Raw genomic sequence first — 22,118 nt, 5'->3', positions numbered from 1 at the left:
CCCCATCCTCCGCAGGAGCCACGGCTGACTTGGGGCATCTGCACCCACAAACACATGTGGCTTTTTGTTGATCCTCACCTGAGGACATTGTACCATTGATTTTTAGAGAGAGTGGAAGGAGGGGGAGAGACAGAGAGAGAAACATCAATGTGAGAGAGACCCATCATTGGGTTGTCTCCCGCACGCACCCTGACCAAGGCCTGCAACCCAGGTTAGTGCCCTTGTTCACAATCGAACCCTCCTCACTGATGTCCACTCCCTGCCACTTGGGGGAGACGGGAGTTTCCCACGGGCAGCAGCTGTCCTGCCCACCCCCTCTCCATTCCCACGCTGTGGTCAGTGACGTGGGGAATGTGGCGTGGCAGTGGGTTTAATACCTCCGTGCACTGGCAAGTCTTTCCGCGATGCCCCCTTCCCTGTCCACTAGAGCCCTCCATCGGGGTTGGATGACAGCACCCGGCTGGTCTTTGCCCACTGGACAATGGATTACAGGGCCCGGTCAGTGCGCCTCCGGCCCCCAGTCTTCCTTGGGCTGCCAGGGTCCTGAGACATCTTGTAGGAGGTCCACTGACCACTGGAGAGACCCGGGCACACCCACACAGCCACCTGAATAAGCTCGCGTCCTTCATGGAACTAAATAACCAAAAGGGTGCCAGGGTGCATCTGCAAGGGCAGGAAATGCCGAGTAAATCCAGTGAAACAAAACCTATCTGGCCCAGCTGGCGTGGCTCAGTGGTTGAGCGCTGACCTATGAACCAGGAGGTCACGGTTCAATTCCTGGTCAGGGCAGATGCCAGGGTCGTGGGGCGTGGAGGAGGCAGCTGATCCATGATCCTCTCTCATCACTGATGTTTCTGTCTTTCTCCCTCTCCCTTCCTCTCTGATATCAATAAAATAAATAAATAAAAAACTAGACTGGGCACTGCCTCCTCTTCCAGGTCACAGAACCAAAGTGCAGCCCCCTGGGCCTCCCTGGAGGCGATCACAGGACCCCCGCGGCACCAGCCTGGGACGTGAGGACACACCCAGCAGCCCCTGCCCTCAGCTCTGAGGCTGCAGGGCACAGGCAGTGGAAGGGATGAGGCCTGAATCCTGGGCAGAACCAGACGGCTTCATTGCTAAGTACAATAATGGGTTTTTAATGGCTGCTGTCCAATATCACACGGGAGAAAAATGCTTTATTAGTAATAATAATAGCTGGCACTTTCCTCTTCAAAGCACTTATTAGCTCATTAATCCTCCGATGACCACTGGGAGGCCCCAGTGCACGTTTCTCTCCCCAGTTTCCGGCTGGGGACACAGGCAAACAGGAGGCAGTGACCAGTCCTCCACGGGAGGCTCTGTGCATGGCGGTCAGCGTCCAGCAATCGGACGGCATTCACTGGGAGGACGTGGCCCTTCCGGAGGGGATGGAAGTTAAGGTCAATTCCCGTTTATGTGAACTTGACTAGCAGAAGCTCCCGGGAGTTGCGTGAGTTGCACCTGAATTGCTCTTTGTCGGCCCTTTATTTTGAGTGCATCCATGGTGTTCGAAACCTATTCAGCCCAAATCAATTACAAGTGGAAACTTGCGTGCCTGGCCAAGGCGGTCTGTGAGACCTTTGAAATCGAACTCCGCCGAGAGTGGCTGGAGGTCACAGAGCGGAGCGGGATCGAGGTCAGGCGTAAACACCTTTCTTTCTTTGCGCTGTTTTCATCCATTCGCTTAGATCGCTGTCTCGGAACATGGAGTATGTCTCCAGTTGGTGAGCAATAACAAACAGCCTCAAGCAGCCTATTACTTGTTCTGATGTAGTCTGTAGATGTTAACACGGTTATTATTTTTGTATGCTCACCATTGCTGGCATTTTTGTTTTTTATTTCTTGCCATTGCATGTAATTCCTTAAATATTTTAATCCAGCCCTAGCTGATGGCTCAGTGGGTTGAGCATCATCCTGTGCACCAAAAGGTCATGGGTTCAATTCCCAGTCGGTGCATATACGGAGGTCATGGGTTTGATTCCAGCCGGGGCTCATAGGGGAGGCAACCGATTGATGTTTTTCTCTCCCCCCCGCCCCACTTCCTCTCTCTAACCGTATCCTCGGGTGAGGATTAAAAAAAAAAATTTTTAATGTATGAATCATTCTTCATTGTGCACCAGATGCCTCTTACTGAAGTTCAGAAAGTCTCTGAATTTACAACAGAAAAAGAAACGTATTGATTGGGAAGCCGAGCACCGTGCTCTGGAGAAACAGCAGGGCTCAAACAAAAGCTCAGAGCACACTGATCCCTCAGGGTCCAAGGGAACAAGAACCGGTCTGGCCAGAGTGGGAGCAAGCATGTTTCACTGCGCCCCCCCGCGTCCCCCCCCCCCGCCTTCTACACACAAGCGTCGCTGCAGTCACTGAGACTGGAGAGTGGTATTTCTATTTCACACATAAAAAATCAACATTGGCTTCTAATCACCTCAAACCAAAACATCAAACACCTTTCTAAAATCCCCAGTATACTGGCCATGCCTAGAACCCAGGTGGATTGCTTTTCCCTCTGAAAACACATCTGAATTGACAGCTGATAATGAAGACCTGTCCTCCGAGGTCAGCTGTCATTTCCAGAGCAGGGCACCTGCCCTCCCTCCATCGGAGCCTCCATCTCAGCACAGGCTCTGTTAGGGAAGAACCTCCGCTAAAACTACAAGCTTGTTAGCCCGGCGGGCGTGGCTCAGTGGCTGAGCGTTGACCTATGAACCCGGAGGTCCCAGTTTGATTCCTGGTCTGGGCACATGTCCAGGTTATGGGCTCAATCCCCAGTAGGGGGCGTGCAGGAGGCAGCCCATCAATGACTCCGTCTCATCACTGCTGTTTCTATCTCTCTTCCTCACCCTTCCTCTCTGAAATCAATAAAAACATAGTTTTAAACATACAAACGTTGCCATAGAAGCTGAATCACGCCCTTTGCATGTCCTCTCTGCTGTACCTCATCTCCGAAAGGAAAGCAGAGGTAACGTGGAAAGGACAGGTGTGTTCTACAGTTTGGAGGCTGCAGCTGACCCCGCTCTGGACAGGAAGGAATGACCAAGGGCAGTGGGCAGAGGGCCCTGAAGACAGACATCAGGATCCTCTACTCATAATGCTTCGTGCTCCCCGTCACCACGGTCCACAGGCCTGAAGAATTTTGAGGTGCAGGGGGCCCCTCATCAGGAATTACCAGGACCCCAGCAGGCTCAGGTGTGCTCTCCCCCTCCTTCCATCCACAGCATGGAATGGAAGGATAACAACTATTATCAATAAACGCCAGCATTAACTGAGTGCTTAGTACATTCACTAAGCTGTCTACATAGATTGGCCCACTTCACACTCACCGGGTCTGAATATTATCCCTCACGTCCTAGGAGAACTCAGTCTTAGAGGCCACCTGACCCAGCCAAGGCCACCCACATAGGATTTAGGGGACTCGGATGCAGCCCCGCAGCCCCATGGGGCAGCCAGTGCGCCTCACCGCACACCTGTGTCTCCCGCTGTGCCAGGCAGCACAGGGTTTATGAGATGCATAAAATGTGCCCGAAGGGTTTTATGACCTGAGGAGGGAATTGAGACGCGCACTAAAATTCATAGGCTGAGTCGGGAAAGTGTAGATGATCGCAGTCCCTGGAGGCGGGAGGGGAGGCTGAGGAGACAGACAGCCAAGGGCTTTGCTGAGCTCCTGCCCTGAGCCTCCAGGGGCAGCGAGAGGCACCCGACACCCAGCTGGAGAGCAACTCGGGCCCAAGAACAGTGGGCATCCCTACATCTGCCAAACTCAGTGCATTAGCATCCCTGTCACCATCCTCCAGCGACCTTCGGACGGGATGTCCATGCCTCCCTAAACTGACCCAATGGTCAGTCCAACCTGCAAACCATGGTTTCTGAAGACTTCATCTCAGTTAAAATTCTGTTTCTGGCTCTTACTGAAAAATTGTGAATAAATACACACACACACACACACACTCCTAATAATTTGACTTCCAAAGAGAGAAACAAGTTGTAATATCTTGGTAGAGACAAATTCATGTGAAAATGAAATAAACCTATTTTTTTTTACGGAAAGTAAATGTTAAACTGAAAACAGAACGTGTTTTGTATTTGTGTCATCTCAGCACGATGGGAAGGTAAGCAGGACCATTTTTTATCCACAACACATAAAATCTCAATTAGTTATGGTCTATTTGTGCACTGACTAAAAAACATTCGTTAACAAAACAGAATTTTCTAGTTTACTGGATAAATATCCCAGAAGAAACTGCAGAATAATGCTGGGTTGCCAAGCAACCGCCTCCCGACTCCCCGTCTCTGCTCAGCCACCTCATTCATCAGGCTTCCTTACCCCAGAGCTGAAGGATTCCAACCAATTTGCTTCTTGGGAAAATTATAGTGACTTTTGGTAACACAATAACACTTTTATTCTCAGAAGATAAACTTCGATGTTTTTTGATCCAAGGGATGTGTTAATTCATTATTCTCCACACGGTGCTAATGAGAAGGCTATAATTAACTAACTACTCTACTGCGACACACAAAAAATAAACTGCAGTAATTAGTAACGTTTAAGGCGTTAACCAGCCCCCAAAATTAGAAAAGACAGACTCTTTCCTCCAATAGGAGGTAGAGAAAGGAGAAAGCACCACGTCTGATGAAATGGAGACCTGTTTCCATCCTTCCCCCCACCCATCCCCAAAGAGGGTGAGAGGCATGTGATGGCCAATGTGAGAGATTCCACCTTAACAGCCGAGAAAATGGCTCCGTGCCAGCTCTCCTTGCAGGTAGACATAACATGCTGGCGAATAATGGGATCTTTTCTTTGAAAGAATGCTTAGCACAGTGTTTTTCTAGGAATGCATAGAAGGACTAGCGGGCTTTCACTCATTAGCTGTGTTAACTTAGCATATTGTATGGAAATCACCATAACAATTGCATTCTCTTCGGATTGAATTCGTTAGGATGAAGCTGTAATCTAAATGTTCATAATTGAAAATGCAGTATTCTTGGTCTGAGTGTGAAAAAAACAACAACAGGGAACATGGATGGGATCAGATAAGAGAGGGCATCCTTAGGGACAGTCCACGCCCCCCCCACCCCCCACCCCCAGTGCAGAGATGGAGGGCTCCGAGCACACCTTGGCAGGCCAATCAGTCCCCTGTTCGGAACCAACAACTCCAGAACTGTCACAGCTTTCCCTGTCCCCTTTGTCTGTAGCCTAACGCCAGCTTTCCATGCGCCTGGCTGCGCAGATATTTAGGGGAAACACGACACAGTGTGAGGCTAAATTTTTGTCTCTAAGATATTTTAGGCTCTGTGGCACGGTGGCCATCATAAATCAAAGGCCAAAATAATTTCCAACAAGTGAAACAGCAAATGCCAACGCTCCCGGGAAACGCTATGTAAATGACCATGTGAATGTCAGGCTGGCTGTCACGCTAATTCCTCAGGCACCTTTAACGATGACACAGTCGCTGGAGGGAGGGGTGTTGTCACGGGCCGTCACCCTCCAAGGCAACCTCTACGCTCTGAGCTGATGCTCACGGGGCCTCCTGACACCCATCCCTCAATCCCTCAAATCTGAGCCATCAGCCCCCGTCTACGACTTAAGTTTCCTTCACGAGATAAACACTAGTTAGGATCGAAAATCAGCCTTGATCATGCCTCTGACTCAGTTCTTCATCAGGATGAATGGGCCTCATTATTTCCACAAAGCAATTTTGGGCCCACCAACCTCCCACCTTCCTGGGTGGGGTCTGTTTTATGGCCATGGGAGCTCTGTCAGGGAGACATCTGTGGGGTTCTACTAGCTTCAGATCTGAGACAGGCCTGTCTTTTCACAAGTGGTTTTTAAGAGAAACGATGTAAAACCAGTTCACCGAATGTGTGAACACAGGTAAAGGGAATGTCGGCTGCAGTGTCAGCCCTGTCAGCCTGGCGGTCTCGTCCTTGGGGGTATGGTTTGCTCATTACCAGGTAATGGAGCACCTACGGACCCAGGAGGTAGCAGTCAAACTCCACAGCCTTTTTCTTTCTTTCTTTTTTCTTTCTTTCTCTTTTTTTTTAAAGGAGGAGAGAGAACCATCAGTGATGAAAGAGAATCATAGATTGGCTGTCTCCTGCATGCCCCCTACTGGAGATCGAACCCACAACCCGGGAATGTGCCCTGATGGGGAATCGAACCGTGACCTCCTGGTTCATAGGTCCACATGCAACCACTGAGCCATACGGCCGGGTCAGCCTTTTTCTGAAAGGAAAGAATCCATCAATACAGGTGAAACAGAGAACAGTCCAGAAAACATACTGGTCACCATGGCCTGGCACTTCCACCCTGAAGGGGGTACAAACGTGTGAGAAAGAGATTTCTAAGGACTGCCCTCACCCCTGCCCAGACATGGCTGCCGGTGTCCAGGCGGTCACTGTATTCCGGAGCTTGGGAGGCGTGACCACACACGTGCTCTGCTATTACCGCAGCATGTCAGGCAATCACACCGGACCCCAGATCCGCCTGCCACGGAGGCCACAGGTGAAGGCCACAGGTGAAGGCCACAGGGGAGGCCACAGGGGAGGCCACAGGTGAAGGCCACAGGTGAAGGCCACAGGGGAGGCCACAGGGGAGGCATCACAGAGAACAGAAGTCAGACGCACCCCCTGCAGCCTCTGCATGCAGCGGAGGCAACACCCAGTCTCACACACATTGCTTCCTTGTCACCACGTTTCCCCAAATCCCGGTCCAAGCGTCTCTCTCCACCCATTTACCCACAGGCCAACCTGACCGGCAGTGGTCGGCGTGTAGCTTCCCATCGGGCAATCCAGAGCTTGGGGGGCTGGGCCGCGCGGCACTAGTCTATTCCCTGATGGTCAAGGAGACTGGCAAACAGGCGTTTGGCATGGATAGGCGGATAGGCGAGCGGGGAAATGAGAAGGCACCAGGCTAACAAACTGCAGAACGGCGAATAACAACAGCGACAGGACCCGCCTCCGCCACCAACACTCACTCTGCTCCCATTCCAGTCCCGCAACAGCCCGAGGGCAGGGGTGGACATGACCCCAGGACTGGAAAGGGGAAACGGAGGCACAGGGTCCTGAAGTCGCTCCTGCCAAACCACACATCCCAGGTGGGGGCGCTGGAAGTGGAACCACGTGGGCGCGCAGGGACTCCGCCAGGCTCCCCCCCCCCCCCCCCCAGGGAGCTCCTGGGGCCCACCTCCCAGCGCATGCCAGCACCACTGCCCCCACCCGCGTCCTGGAGCTCCGGACGGGCAGCTCCTGCCTGGCGGCTCCCCGGCAGGGCAGGCGGCGCTGAACGCGGAGCCCGGGCCTGGTCCCCGCCCGCGCCCTGAGGTGCCACGGCACCCCTGCTCCCTCCGAGCTGCGGCCTTCCCCGCCTCCGGCACGACCCCAGCGTTACCTGGACCGCGTGCGTGGCCTGTCCGTGGCGTTCGCGGGAGCCCCGGCCCCTGACCGAGCGTGCACAGCCTCAGGGAGCGGGGCTGCGGGCGGCGGGGCGGGGCTGCGGGGCGGCTGGCAGGCGGGCAAGCGAGCCGGCCTCCCGCTCCAAGCACCGCTCTCCGAATCAGTCACTGAGCCCGCGCCCGCCCCAGCTGCCCGCACTCAGGAAAAAGGTGGGGGGGGGGAGGAAAAGAGGGAGAACGAGAGAAAGGACAGGGGGAGGGGCACCCAGCGCAGGGGCGGCGTGACCCGCATCTCCAGCGCCCCAAGTCGGTCCCGGGAGCCATGGCAACCACCATGCCCTGCCCTCCGCCCCGCACCTCCAGCTCCCCACCTCCCGGTTTCTTCCCTCCCCCCGCCCCCCGCTGCCCACAGGTCTCCCGCCTCAAGCTGGCAGGGCCTGCGGAACCCCACGGGGCCCTGGCATCCTGTTCTGAGAGTGCAAGGCAGACAGGGCGGTGGGGTACTGCGCCCCGCTTCCCCAGAGAGGGTCGGGTCCAGAGGGGGGAGGCGAGGCCGGGATTGCAAACCCACCTGGACCTGCCCCTCCCCCACACCCCCTCGCACCCCCGAAAGGGCTGGCCTGTTCTGGGGGGTCCGGAATCCTCCCGGAGGGCAGGGGGGCGAGGGGTGGGGAAGCTGGAGGCTGCCCGCAGGTCCTCCTGGTGGCCCCGCGGAGAAAGTGGGCGCCTAGGGATCAGGGACCCGCCGCCTCCCCCTCCCCAGGACCCAGCTGTCTGAAGGCAGCCTCCACCCCCGGGGGCTCGGCTGGGAAAGGGGGTCCCTCCCGGGGAAGGGCTGCGGGGCCAGGAGGGAGCCAGGTCTCGCACCTCTGAGGCCCCGGTGGGATGCCCCCTCCCAGGAGTAACCCCGAGCCTCCGCGCATCCGCCCCCAGAGTTGGGTTTTGGCGACAGGGGCGACCCCCGGCGAGCCAGACACCTGCCCACCTTCCCACCGCGGACACACCTGCGTGGCCGGTGGCCCCCGGTCCGCTGAGCACGTCCCTGGGTCCAGCTGGCAGCGGGAGCGGACGCCCAGGTCCCGGTCCCGGCGGCGCGCCTTCCCGAGTCCCGGCTGCGCTGCTGTGGCCGCGGGCGCGGGTCCTGCTTGGGCAGCTCAGCTCCGCGCCTCCCGCGCCTGCCGCTCGCGCCTCCGCTCCTCCCGCGTTTGCGCCTCCTCCCGCCGCTCCCTCCCGTGGGACAGGGTCGGTCACGGCTCGGGACTCTACGGAGCGCAAACTTGGGTCATCCCAGTGCCCGTGTGCGGTCAGAGGAGGTGGGGTCCCTGCCGCCGCTGCAGGCGCAGGCGGATGTCCAAGGCCTCCTGCTGCGGGGTGGCTGGGCTCCGCGCAGATTCCGGAGGCGCTGTCCAGGCTGGTTCCCTGCGCCTCGGGCAGGAGGGCGTGGTGCCCGCCTGGGAAAGGCGCTTGGCTCACTCTCCCCCCTCACACCGGGGCGGGGGGCGGGGGGCGGGGGGGGGTGCTCCCTCCCACTCCAGGCCCTCTCCATAGGCGGCTGCCTAATTTTAACATGTAAATTCAGGCACCTACCCCTGTTCCCACTTTGAAAGATGTTGGTCCTGATACTTACCAGTCTGGGATTTCACCACAGTGCTCCCTAATGTTTTTCTCATTCATTCTGCGTTAATTCAGGAATAGCCCCTGGCACTCATTCCCAATGCCAAAGGCCCTTTACCAGGACTCCCCGGGGCCACCAAAAAATGTAAATTTTATTTTCGGATTCCAAAACGATTTGGGGAAAGGGACAGTCTTTTGCGGAGTAAGGGATTTGCACATCTCTTTCATTCTTTTCTCACCGTGATCAGATTTTCCAATTGTTCACACGATACCACTTTTTAAAAAATGCTGTTGCATTGAAGTCCCCTTTGATGGGAAGAGAATCACTGATCTAATTTTCACTCCGCCAGGGGAGTGAGGTGGGCTCGGGTCTGTCCTTGTTCTCACCCGCATCAAAAAACAAAACAAAACAATAAGGACATTCAGAGCTGTGGGCCCCCCTTGGGGTGGGTGTCACCGTCCCGCGTGGCACAAGGGTGGACTCAGGACTCCCCTTCAGAAGCCGCTGGATAAGGTATTTTGAAAATGAGTGAACTTGAAAATGAGTGAATCTTACTAATTGCTGGCCCTGGATCCGGATTCTGCCGGTTCGTGTGTGGGCACTGGTCCCGCTGCCTGCCTGCCTTGGCACCGCCAATGCAAGTGAGGGCAGGACTGGCCCTGAGTTTCAATTGCCACAGGAATCTCTCCGCCGGAGGCATCGTTATTCACGTGGCATGTTTTCTAAAGCAGAAACAAAGATAGAATACTGAATACAGTTTCCAACAGGGGAAATACTGTGCCTGTAGGAAAACATGTCCAAGGTCAAGGAGACGCAAAGCCAAGATGGGTTTCCGGAGCGGGCCACCCTCTGGGTGCGCATCCACCCAGCAGAAGGCTCAGAGCCCCACCCGGGCAGGGCCAACAGGCCACTCCCAAACATGTAGCTCTTCTTTTCTCTGCGATTTGTTTGCTTCGCATTAGAATCATTTAAAAGTCAAGTATTTGCCCCCTTGGCGTGGCTCGGGGGCTGAGCGTTGACCTATGAATCAGGAGGTCACAGTTGGATTCCTGGTCAGGGCACACGCCCGGGTTGCAGGCTCAATCCCCACCGAGGGGCATGCAGCAGGCAGCCAGTCAGTGATTCTCTCTTACCATTGATGTTTCTCTCTCTCTTCCTTCTCCCTTCCTCTCTGAAATCAATAAAAACATATTTATAAAAAATAAATATTTATTGAGGACCAACTACTTATCAGTCATTGTTCTATCAGCCTTGGGCAAACTACGGCCCATGGGCCGGATCCGGCTGTTCTATCCGGTTCTCTTGCTCTCCCCTCTGCTCCTTTACTTTGAATTTATATTAGTTCACACAAACACTCCATCCATGCTTTTGTTCCGGCCCTCCGGTCCAGTTTAAGAACCCATTGTGGCCCTCGAGTCAAAAAGTTTGCCCACCCCTGTAGGTGCTTAGTCCAGTGGAAAATTCAATAGATAAGACCAGCTGCTTTTCTTTAAATCAAATATCCAAAATGTATTAGGGAATAGCAAGGCATGATAGCCGCCGCAAGATGAAGGGTCGGTTCTTAAATATGGGTTTTTCTTTGAAGGGGAACCACCTAAGTCCCAGCACCTGACACGGCGTATAAATGAGGAACCAAGGAGCCCCACCGTGAGCCTGGGGCTTACCTGGGGCCATTCGGAGGTCAGCACGTACACAGTGCTCCTGCCCCAGGCTGGGGGCCTTAACACAGGAGGAAGCGGGCGGGGGGGGGGGGGGGCCGGGGGAAAGGTAAGTGAGGAAAAAAGAAGCGGGGGGGAGGAAGGGAGGGAGACAAATCATCAGCCAAGAAAGGAAAACAGTCTTTGAGAGAAAGATGGAAAGTACTTTAGCCAACGCAAGGATGTCCTTTCAGAGGCATGCCAGATGGAGGCAGAGGACTCGGTCCATTTCCACCTCCAAGAAACACCTCCTAGCCTTATCTCCGAGGAGAGGCTCCACTTTCTAATCACCAGGAGCAGTCAGCCCGAGCGAGCCAGGCAACCTGTGTGCGCACAGAGCCTGGGGCTGCTAAGCCGACTCCTCCCTGGGCTCCCATCCTGACACTTTGTTCAGACCCACCTGCTCTCTATGATGACCCTAATCCAGGGGTCCTCAAACTTTTTTTTAAAACAGGGGGCCAGTTCACTGTCCCTCAGACCATTGGAGGGCCGGACTATAGTTAAAAAAAAAATTATGAACAAATTCCTATGCACACTGCGGGCCTGGGACGAGTCGGCTGCTAAGCAGGACAGGCAGCGGCACCCGGTGGGGTGGATCAATGTCCTGGGCGGGCCGCATGTGGCCCGCGGGCCATAGTTTGAGGACCCCTGCATCAGGCACCGCGTGCACGTGGGTGCTGGGGAAAGGCTGGGCTCTCAGGCCTCACGTGGAACTGCCACTGCACTCGCTTTGAGAGACGTGGATTTATCTCTCCCAACTGAGGTCGGCTGTGTGCAATAAAACCACGCTATCCAGCCACAAATGAGGAGGCGAGGGGGGCCGGTTCAGGAACAGAAGCAGAAGGTGAGAGAGATAGGCCGGTCATCTGGAAAGAGAGAAGGTATTGGGGGCTGGGGCACGTTCAGCCCTTCCTGCTGATTTACGGCCCATGCTGGCCTGAACCAGGGCCTGGTGTCATTCCCAGAGCGAGGCCGAGGGAGGAGAGGGGCCTTTGGCAAAGCCCAGAGCTGGTGATATGGCATCTTTCCTAGAAAAACTGCTCTGCGGGAGAGCTGCAGTTTGGAAACGCCAGTCCTGTCTGGCAGGTCTGACACTCACAGCCCAGCTGGCTGCTGCAGGAAGGAGGGCAGGCTGTTCCGTCCAGGGAACCCTGCCCACAGCCTCCAGGTACAAAGCCGCACCTTCAGCGCCCATGTTAACAAAACAAAACCAGAACCTGCTGAGTGCAGAAAGGAACTCACAGTAGGTACTCCTTGAACGCGTCCTTTAACACAAGAACGGAAGACACCTTCTGCAATCAAAGGGCCACGCCTCCGGAACAAATCCAAAGGGAGACCTGGTCTTTCGTGCCATGGATCATTAACATGTGTGAGCCAGCTTTGGGGCCATGGACCCAGATAACTTCGCTGGATTTTAAAGAAGCTAGCCCAGTGGTTGGCAAACTCATTAGTCAACAGAGCCAAATATCAACAGTGCAACGATTGAAATGTCTTTTGAGAGCTACATTTTTAAAACTTAAACTTCTTCTAACGCCACTTCTTCAACATAGACTCGCCCAGGCCGTGGTATTTTGTGGAAGAGCCACGCTCAAGGGGCCAAAGAGCCGCATGTGGCTCGCGAGCCGCAGTTTGCCGACCACGGAGCTAGACAACATAAGGGCCACTGATAACATTATCCTTATGGAGCTAAGGTCGTGCTGTGTTCTCAGATCCCATGCTTTCGGCATTTGTTGATTCCTTCTGAGGCACATGCCCACCTGTCTCAAGTCCATGCTCCCCACGCTCCCTGGTGACCAGGTTTGGCCCCAAGGCTAGAGGGACATGAGGAGAACTGCTGTGGGCAATTTCCAGGTCGCCTCCTTAAAGGCAACGTAGATTCTTTCCCGTCTAGCAGCCCCACAGTGAAGAAAGCCTCATGTTGAGGGGAGCAGAAGGCCCCCCCTTGCCTGAGTCCCCAGGTGACTGCACCAGAGCCCGCGTATCACCATGAATGTCTCTGGAATCTCTTCATTATAGCTGCTTCGTCATCCCCCGGATTAGTGCCATTGTAATCACTGTCATCAGGACAACCTTAGAACAGTCAGAGAGAATAAAAATGGAGGCCACAGTGGTATCTGTTGGCTTTTCCTTTGCCCAGCATTTATCTACATTCCTGCAGCTCAACCCTAGAGAATGGCACCTATGGCATGTGGCCCAGTAGAGGCACTTCCTGATGCTCCCTATCAACCTCTGGGCCAGGTGTATGGCACAGGTAAGCACAACCAGTATTTCCATCCCTGTCTGGGGTGATGGAGTGATGAAAGGCATCAGACACACAGTGAGGAGTGAGATGGGATCAGGCAGGTTAGGGTAAGGGCCTTGGGAAGGGAAGATGGTAGATAAGGAGGGAATGAGCCAGGTGGTCAGGATGTGAGCAAGACAGGCAAAATGTACCAGTCAACCTAGAGTTGCCCTTCCCTCTGAACCCAAGAGCAGGAACTAAAAGCTGGGAGATGAGGGCAAAAGGAGATTGGCTGGTGCCTGTGTGAAAGAGACCATAGAGGGCAAGAGCAGGAAATATAAACCCCTAGACTAGTGAGCTTCTGCGGCAACTCATTTCGGGACCCCTCCTGCATGCAGAGAGCTTTGTTACTTTCAATGTAATAAACTTCGCTTCCCTTTGCTTACACCTCCCTTGCCCCTGAATTCATTTATCACCTTATGGAGACAGCTCACCCAACAGCTCACACTCCTGTCTTAAAAGGAGCCAATGGGAGACCTGCTTTGGACTTACACTCGAGCTATCGGAAAAAATGAGCACACAGCAGGTGTGATGTAAGCAAGAGAAGCTGGCTGCGTCCAACACGCCTTAGGAAGAGCGTCCCTGAGAATGAAGCCACATGAGGGACAAGAAAAGGAGAGAGGCAGACACTGGACACTCCCATTTCTCATCAGCTGAGCGTCTATTGTTTATGAGAAGCTGAAACTGGAATACACCTTGACCCTGGATGAGGTGAGCAAAAATTGTTTTAAGCTGAAACAGCCTAAATTGGTCATCTGTTTCTTGTGATCAAAATCATTGTTATTCACTAGATTCCGTAGTAAGATTATTCTCTCAGGATAGGTTGGTTAGTAAAGGGATGAGCGAGGCAAAAAGTCTTCCTTTCATGAAATAACCCATCTGATTGGTAGTGACTCCCTGAGATACTGTGTCCGGAGGATCCCAACCCTGTGTGTAAGTCGGCAGAAGGGACAAAGGGGTCTTTTAAGGACCCTGGTCACTGATATTATACAAGGAATGGCTCTCATGTGCTAGGTATTCACCAGCCTTGTTTTAAGACATTCCTCGTTTAACGATGGCATAAATCTAGACAGGTGGGGGAGGAGGGTTGTAAAATTATGGTATATTGGTAAATTCTTTGTGGGCACATTTTTATCAGTTTTAAAGAGAGCCATGGACCAATTAATCCTCTCCACGCAGTATTTAGGGGCCATAATTCATGCTTTCAATTGACTTTTTTTTTTCCAGCAAAATAAACTAATTAGCAGACAAGCATTTAAATTACAAATTGTGTTAACACCACCCATGACTCAGGTACTGGCACTGCACTGGATTTGTCTTCTTTCAGAAAAACGATATTTCTTTCCATTTATTTCAAGTAGAGAAAGCTGTTCAAATAAAAAAACAAAAAACAAAAGAGCCTCACTCTTGCTTTCAATAAAACTGACAAGTCCCCTAACTCAAGAGAAAATGCACCTTATCACACGTACATAAAAGTATTTTATATATGAAGATATGTTTCAATACTCTGTATTTCCTGAACCCAAAATATAGCATTTTCATCATGTTGCTTGCACCCAGTGTGTTTATTATTAGCACAACTACAGAGGCCCACAGAGGTTTTGCAGAAAGATGGTACCAATTAGATAAACATGAGAATCCTCTTTCCAGATCCAAATCTGACATCATTATCTCCCGGGAAGAGATCATTAAATTATGATTTAGTCGCAGGCTCTTCCCGGATTAGAATGCAGAGCACTGAACTATTTGCATTGGAAAACCAAGTGGAATAAAGATAGCCACTTAAAAACAAAGCAAAAGAACTTAAAATGCACCTAAATCTGACTGACTTGCTCAGGAGGAAGAATAAAGCAGCTTTCCGTGTAAAGTGCCCTTCCCGCTACGTGTGCCCAAAGGAACACGGTCTGTGGTGGGAACAGCTCACTGATCAGTATTTTTCTACTTCCCTTTTAAAGTCTTCATGATCTTAGTTTAAAGCCCACGTGACCGTGTTGCACCTTGTGTACCACGTGTTTTACTGATAGGAATATTCATTAAATAAGGGCAGGACGGACTCATTGATCAGTCTCTTCTACACAAGGTAATGAACAACCATTCCTGTTCATCAAACATGTTTTCTTTGCTTTATTCCCAATGAGTCATTGATTTTGGGTGGGGGGAGACAGGCTCGTTTTTGATTCTGATGGACCAGACGCAATGGTTATGAACCAAGAGGAGGTTTTTCTGTGGTATCTCATCCGCTCTCATGTCAGACCTGCTCTCTCATGCAGCAACTGGACATCGTGAGCAGCAGAACGATGATATTTCTAACTTTTCATAATATCCCAATAACCAGAGATGGTGAAAGCATAATGCATTTCTCTGAGTTCTCAAGACCTTGACAAGTGCTAGCCGTCCAGTTAAAAGAGGGGACAAGATGGGATAAATAAGGATCTTTTTTATTCCTAAACCCTCTCCTTTATGAAGTCGAGGACATGATACTTTTGAACATTCATAAACATACCACAAATATAATGTACATACAGGAGATACAATTTTCCATCATTGCTACTCAAGTAAATGCACATGAAGTTTGTATAAACTGATACCATCTGGCAGCCCAGTACGCCTGTAACTGGCCCACCGATTACATTTAGCTACAGCGCACATCTAAAATGCTCACCAAGACATCGAGCGAAGCATCATGGGAAGCCTTTGAAGAATGTGCAATGCTATTGAAGTAAAGTGCATTTGGATAGTGAGTGAGTGTAGTTACGGGGATGGAGTACCCACCGCACTGACTGATTCTCACGGAAATGACCTCAATTCTAAGTGCTGGCGCCAGGCTTGGAAGGTGAACTTCCCCGAAAACTGTTGAGCACAGCCAGGCCTACGCTCACACTGACGAATCACACACATCCATCCCCAGAGCCAGGAGAAAGGCACTGCCATGCCAACCTCCACGCCCTCCCCAAGAATCCACTCAGGCCGTAACTCGACTCCGAGGACCGAGCAGACCACAGCCGACGGGGACTCTCCCAAAGGCCTTGTTTACCGAAGGGTCAGGAGACGTTTCCCGTAAACCGCCGTCCAGGCCCCACGCTTTTGTCCTGGTTTATACTTTTACCGTAATAAACTCCTATCCCATAAGTTATGGGGTTTTCTCACCACCACGTGACCTCAGATGTCAGGTCAAACTGCCCCTTGTCAGGACCGTCTCCAAGAGGGGAAATGGATGTGCCCCCAATGGGACTGGGGTTTTGTTCCAATCCTTTGGCAAATGAATCCGTTTCCTCGGGAACCAGTCCTGGGGCCTTCTCGCCAGGAGCATCCCCGTCCTGTCCACTCTGGGCAGCAGGGCTGATGCTGTCTGTCTGAGGAAGACAGGCGACTGGTTTCCCATCAGGGAAAGGACACAGAAAGTGTTGCTAAACGGGGCAGGGACCGGCATAGTCAAGTCAGAAATGTGCCCAGCTGCCCGGCCAGCATGGCTCAGTGGTCGAGCATTGACCTATAAACCAGGAGGTCATGATTCGATTCCCAGTCAGGGCACATGCCCAGGTTGTGGGCTTAATCCCTAGGGTGAGGTGTGCAGGAGGCAGTTGATCAACAATTCTCTCTCATCATTGATGTTTTTTTCTCTCTCTTCCTCTCCCTTCCTCTCTGAATGCAACAAACATCTATATATATAAAAGCCTAAGTGACCATCCGACCGGTAGCTCTGACACGCACTGACCACCAGGGGGCAGATGCTCAACGTGGTAGCTGCCAAGCTGCAGTGAACCGCCATCTTGCAATCTGGGACCCCACTCCCTCCTCAGATACCCTTTGAGCCACGGCACCACCCCCCCAGGTGCGGCCAGCCAGGGAGGGCCGTGGGAGGTTGGCTCCAGGGCGTGTCCTGCCCTTCGTGCCCACTCCCGCCAGCCACCTTCTCCTTACAGTGTGCGAGAATCTGTGCACCAGGTCTCTAGTATATTATTTAAAAAAGAAATGTGCACAGTAAGGTCAGAGACATAACAAGCCAAAAACCTGAGCAAACACTTCCCTGAACAAACAGAGGTAATGGGGAGGGGAAAAGAAAAAAAAGACACAAGTCCCATGATGCAGACTAAAATGCTTCACCCACAAAACACATATTTACACCCTCACTTCACACTTCCTGAGAAATGAATATTCCTATCAGTAAAACACGTGGTACATGAGGTGCAACGCGGGCTTTAAACTAAGATCATGAAGACTTTAAAAGGGAAGTAGAAAAAGATGCCCCGTACGCAGCTGACGACAGGAGGCATTCTGTGGACCTCACACTGTGCACGTATTTCTCGGCTCAGCCCTGCAAGAGAAGGCTCGGGCTCAGGAAACCGCACTGATACCGTTGTCCCTGTGAACTGGTTCCGGATACCGAGTAGTCTGGGGTGCCGCCTGGATCACCATCCAATACACACACATACACACTGTACAGGCACGTCTCATAGATCGAGAATAACCCACTTTCTCACATTTGGAGTAAGTGGAACTTGGGTCTGTTTTACAGTTTCCTCTGTGGTTAAAGCACAGGGGGACGCAGCGAAGACCACCCTGGACACCTAAGGAAGCACCGGCTCCTCCCACACCCCCCACTTGGAGAGACCCCTCCAGGGCCTCCCTAAGTCAGAGCCCTGCCCAGGGAGCCCTGGCACATTCTCAGGATGGCATCGGGGCCTGTTCGTCCCTGCGAGGCTCTGACAACAGGTTCACCTGCGGGACTCTCCGGATGAAGCGGATGAACATCCTGCTGTGAGCTGAGAGCAGGGCGGGGTCCCCACCCGCCCTCGTGGGATCCCCATTCTCCGCAGCCCACGCCAAGGCCCCAAAGGCCAAGGGGCTTCCCGGAGGCAGGTACAACCCCGCCAGGTAAACCGCACCTGCTGCAGCCCGCGTGCCTTCCCAGCCATTACGGCCCCATCCTCACAAACAGCCTTCTCGTAAGGCCCCCGGTGAATCCGCAGGTCACGCTGAGAGCGGAACTATTTTCAGCAGCTCCTCTGGCCTTTATAATCAAAACCATGACCCAGCAAAGTAGAGCCAACCGAGCAAGCTTCTCTGATGAAGAAGGAAATGTCGTAAAGGCAAGCTATAAACAGGAAAGTGCGATTCCATGAACACAGCAGCAAAGTATGTCAAGGAAACGGAACTTGGCAATATTATATAAATAAAAGACTTTGGGTTAAAAAATTGCTGACTTTGGCGATATTTTGGTAGGATTCTGTTTGTATAAATTGTATTGCATTAAGGATGGGATTATTAAGGTATTAGTAAACTATTACCAAGCTCTTTTTTAAAAAAATATATTTTATTGATATTTTACAGAGAGGAAGAGAGAGGGATAGAGAGTTAGAAACATCAATGGGAGAGAAACATCGATCAGCTGCCTCCTGCACACCTCCTACTGGGGATGTGCCTGCAACCAAGGTACATGCCCTTGACCGGAATCGAACCCGGGACCCTTCAGTCCGCAGGCCGACGCTCTATCCACTGAGCCAAACCGGTTTCGGCAATATTACCAAGCTCTTACCAGGCACCAGGCACTGCTCTGTATCTAGATTAACTCAGTAATGCACACCAAGCTCATCACCCTCATCTGAAGCCATGCTACATCCACATACAGGATGAAGAACCTGGGTCTGGGGGCGGCAAAGTGGGGCCTGAGTCCCAGGCAGCGAGTGCGGGTCCAGGGGCCACAGCTGGGTCTGACGGACTCACACATGCTTTTTTGCACAATTTGGCAGATCTGGCAAATGCACAGAAAAGACAGAAGATTCCCCAGAAGGCGCTGCTGACACAAAGGAGACGGGTGAGTGTGGAAGGACCACAGGAGGCCATCGCTGGGAATAAGGTGAATACAGGACTCCTCGGGATTTAAGAAACAGTGCTTCTGTTTTCAGGGGCAAGAAGGAACAACCCTGCCTCGAAGACAAATCCACCCTGCCTCGGAGGGACTAACCTGGCTTCCTCTAGCCATATCCCACCACTGTCTCCGCTTCCTGCTTCCTCTTTACTGCCCTTACCAGCTCCAGCAGGTACCCGGGGTTCCAAGGCCAGTTTTCCCAAAGTACTTTGTTCTTATTGAGTGACAGGGGATAGTCCATGGGGCCTCCCAGGTAAATCAGAGCACAGCACTGCCATATTTAAGTGTGTGTGTGTATATATATATATATATATATATATATATATACACACACATACACACACACACATACAGTATATATGTCTTTATTGATTTCAAAGAGAAAGGGAGAGAGGGATAGAAACATCAATGATGAATCACTAAATATCTGCCTCTTGCACACACCACACTGGGGATCGAGCCCACAACCCAGGCATGTGCTCTGACTGGGAATCGAACCTGTGACCTTCTGGTTCATAGGTTGACACTCAACCACTGCGCCACACTGGCCGGGCAGCACTGCCATACTTTGGTGGCCCTCCTGATGGTCACGCAGGCTCAGTGCCCGTGCACAATTATTCAAGCACAAGACTGAAATTCTTGCAAAATGACGAATTCCCGAATATGCCGGAGGAAGGGCTGCCAAACCAGGGCCTGTAGGCCGAGACTGGCCTGCCAGCAGTTTTGTAAATAAAGATTTATCGGAACATTGTCATGCTCACTTGTTTACATATTTTCTGTGCATGCTTTTGTGGACTACTCCGTAGTTGAGTCGTTTCCACAGGGACCATCCGCACCCCCATCACCTAAACTATTTACTACCTGGCCCTTTACAGACAAAGTTTCTCAACCCTGTCTTGCTTGACCTTTGGGATTGCCAGCAAATATTTACACTGTGAAGAGCAAATCCTCCAGATCCCGATGGTCTTCTGAATATGCTTGATAGAAACATGTCCCGTGACAACTTAGCTACTCGTGTCTCCTGCTCCATCGTATGTAACTGCCAACGAAACGTCTGGGGGATCACAAGGCAGAGGCTACAGTGTTGGCCAGCGTCCATTCTCCTTTGGTTCCCAGGCACACCGCTGAGCGAGATGTCCCAGGATGCCTTGCACCTGGGTGGAAGTGGGCGACTGAATTCCAGCCATTGGAAGGCGGGAAGAAGAAACACCTGCCCCTTCTGGGGAGAGCAATTCTGTTCTCTCTCTTCGTCCCTGTGGCGCGGAGCCCAGGAGTGGAGGGCAGTGCTCTGAGAGGGAGGAGTCCACTCTCTGGATTAGCCCTCAGAGAGGAGACACCCAACCTGGAGCACTGACAGTGATGCCTTTAGGGGCTGAATTGTGTCCCTTCTGGAAGCATAGGTTGAAGGCGTAACCCCAGTCCTCGGAATGTGACTGCATTCGGAGATAGGTCATCAGTAAGGAGTCAGCAGGTTAAGTGAGGCCGTGGGCGTGGGCGCCATCCAGTCTGACTGGTGTCCTCGGGGGAGGAGAAGACTTGGACACGGAGACACCAGGGAGGTGGGCGCGAAGAGAGGCCGCATGGCCAGGGTGCTCCTCACCATTTTCCTCCTCTTGTTTCAGAGGTCAGACCTTTATGGTTTCAAAAAATGTCTTTTTTTTTTTTTTTTTTAGAGTGGATAGATGAAATACAGTACTTATAGCCACAATTACAGTACATGATAATATATATATTTATACACACACATTATATAACTCAAACATGTCCACTTGATAATGTATATCAACAAATTAGAACTTTAACGTTACTGAAACACAACCAATGAATTATTTAAAAATCATGACGATTCATTTTAATGCCATGACTTCAACCATATCTGCACCAAGAAAAGTGAGTAACTGAAGTAGTCATCAAAATAATCCTGAGCAAAACTATTTTAGGACAAACTATGGGAGCAATTTTTCCTTCTGAATCATCCTGTTCATTGTTTTACCCTGAACTTCACTGCACTATGTGGAAACAGCATTATTGCCAAATCAATATCACTATTAAGTCTGGATCATTAATTAGCAGTCTATTTTCTGAGTTCAGAGGAAATTACACAGGAGGCTATGGCCATAAGGGGTTGGCTCTGTCCAAAGACTAATTTTACGATCAATACAGTAACAATCAAAATTCAAAACGGTTTTTCAAATTGGTTTAGTCAAAACAATGGAACCGTATCTGTCTAAAATTACAGTTTAACTCCCACTTTTTCCATGGTGTTCTCAAAGCTAGCAAGAAGAGCCAACTGGCGTGGCTCAGTGGTTGAGCCTTGACCTATGAACCAGAAGGTTATGGTTCAATTCTCGGTCAGAGCACATGCCCAGGTTGCAGGCTCGATCCCCAGTGGGGGGCATGCAGGAGACAGCCGATCCATGATTCTCTCCCATCATTGATGTTTCTCTCTCTCTCTCCCTCTCCCTTCCTCTCTGGAATCAAAAGCAATATATTAAAAGAGAAAGAAAGAAAGCTAGCAAAAGGTGAAGACTCATTCATGGACCTTCTCTCCCCGGAGTGCTCTGGGAGCCCGCAGAGGGGACATTCATCTTGGGGACCACGGAGGGGGTCTTACATTCCCAGGGAACTCTCCTAGTGTGTTTGGTGGGAGGCAAAGGGACTGAACTTCAGCTTGAACTGTGGGGAAGATGATGGAGAGTGATTAGGGCTGTGTGTGTGGATGAGGTTAGCAGCCTGGATGGTGACCTCCTGAGAAAATGAGCCGGAGCATGCCATGAATTTCTCTTAATCTAATGAAGAGATGACATTGAGTGATGGCTCTGAATCAGCGTCCTCCTCCTCGCCTGCCTTTGCTGTGACAGCCACAGTGTCCCTGGGTTCCCACCAATGCAGAGCTGAGCCCCAAGGGCCGCTCCTGCTCTGCCAGGGGCACACGAAAAGGACAGATTTAAACCTGCCCAGGGCAAACCAAGAAAGACGTCCCCTCCAACTGCCCACGTGTGACTTCGGTTTGTTTTGCAAGGTCATCCAAAGGCTGGACCACGGACGCATGGAACACACCTACTTCCCTCACAAAGTTAAACGATAGACTCTGGACTCATGACTCATCAGCTACAGAACCACAAACACAGCAGGAAGAGGCTGGCGTGGTGGGGACCCCGTCATGGCTCTGCCTGAGCACTGAGTCCTCGCACACTAGTTCCTCCCGCGCTGAATAATGGAAGGAAAGGGGCAGGTTCATTTTCTC

General features: G+C 51.9%; 1 protein-coding gene across 14 annotated transcripts in view; it reads right to left on the bottom strand.

Annotated features, from left to right (window-relative positions):
* The window catches only part of CHL1 (cell adhesion molecule L1 like), a 108,139-nt gene extending 99,133 nt beyond the window's left edge, over positions 1-9,006 (bottom strand). For 4 of the 14 annotated variants that reach the window (XM_080672424.1, XM_080672428.1, XM_080672435.1 and 1 more), the window contains exon 1: positions 8,414-9,006. The gene's annotated coding sequence lies outside the window, so the exon portion shown is untranslated. Of the gene's footprint in view, positions 1-7,405; positions 7,794-8,413 lie in introns of those variants that run through there. The other 10 variants (XM_080672436.1, XM_080672426.1, XM_080672437.1 and 7 more) reach the window with 7 other exon arrangements.
* Positions 9,007-22,118: the final 13,112 nt, after the last annotated feature.

Source organism: Plecotus auritus, assembly GCF_963455305.1.
Source record: "Plecotus auritus genome assembly, chromosome: 6".
NCBI classification, from domain to species: Eukaryota; Metazoa; Chordata; class Mammalia; order Chiroptera; family Vespertilionidae; genus Plecotus; species Plecotus auritus.
This window is presented reverse-complemented; position numbering and strand designations above follow the sequence as displayed.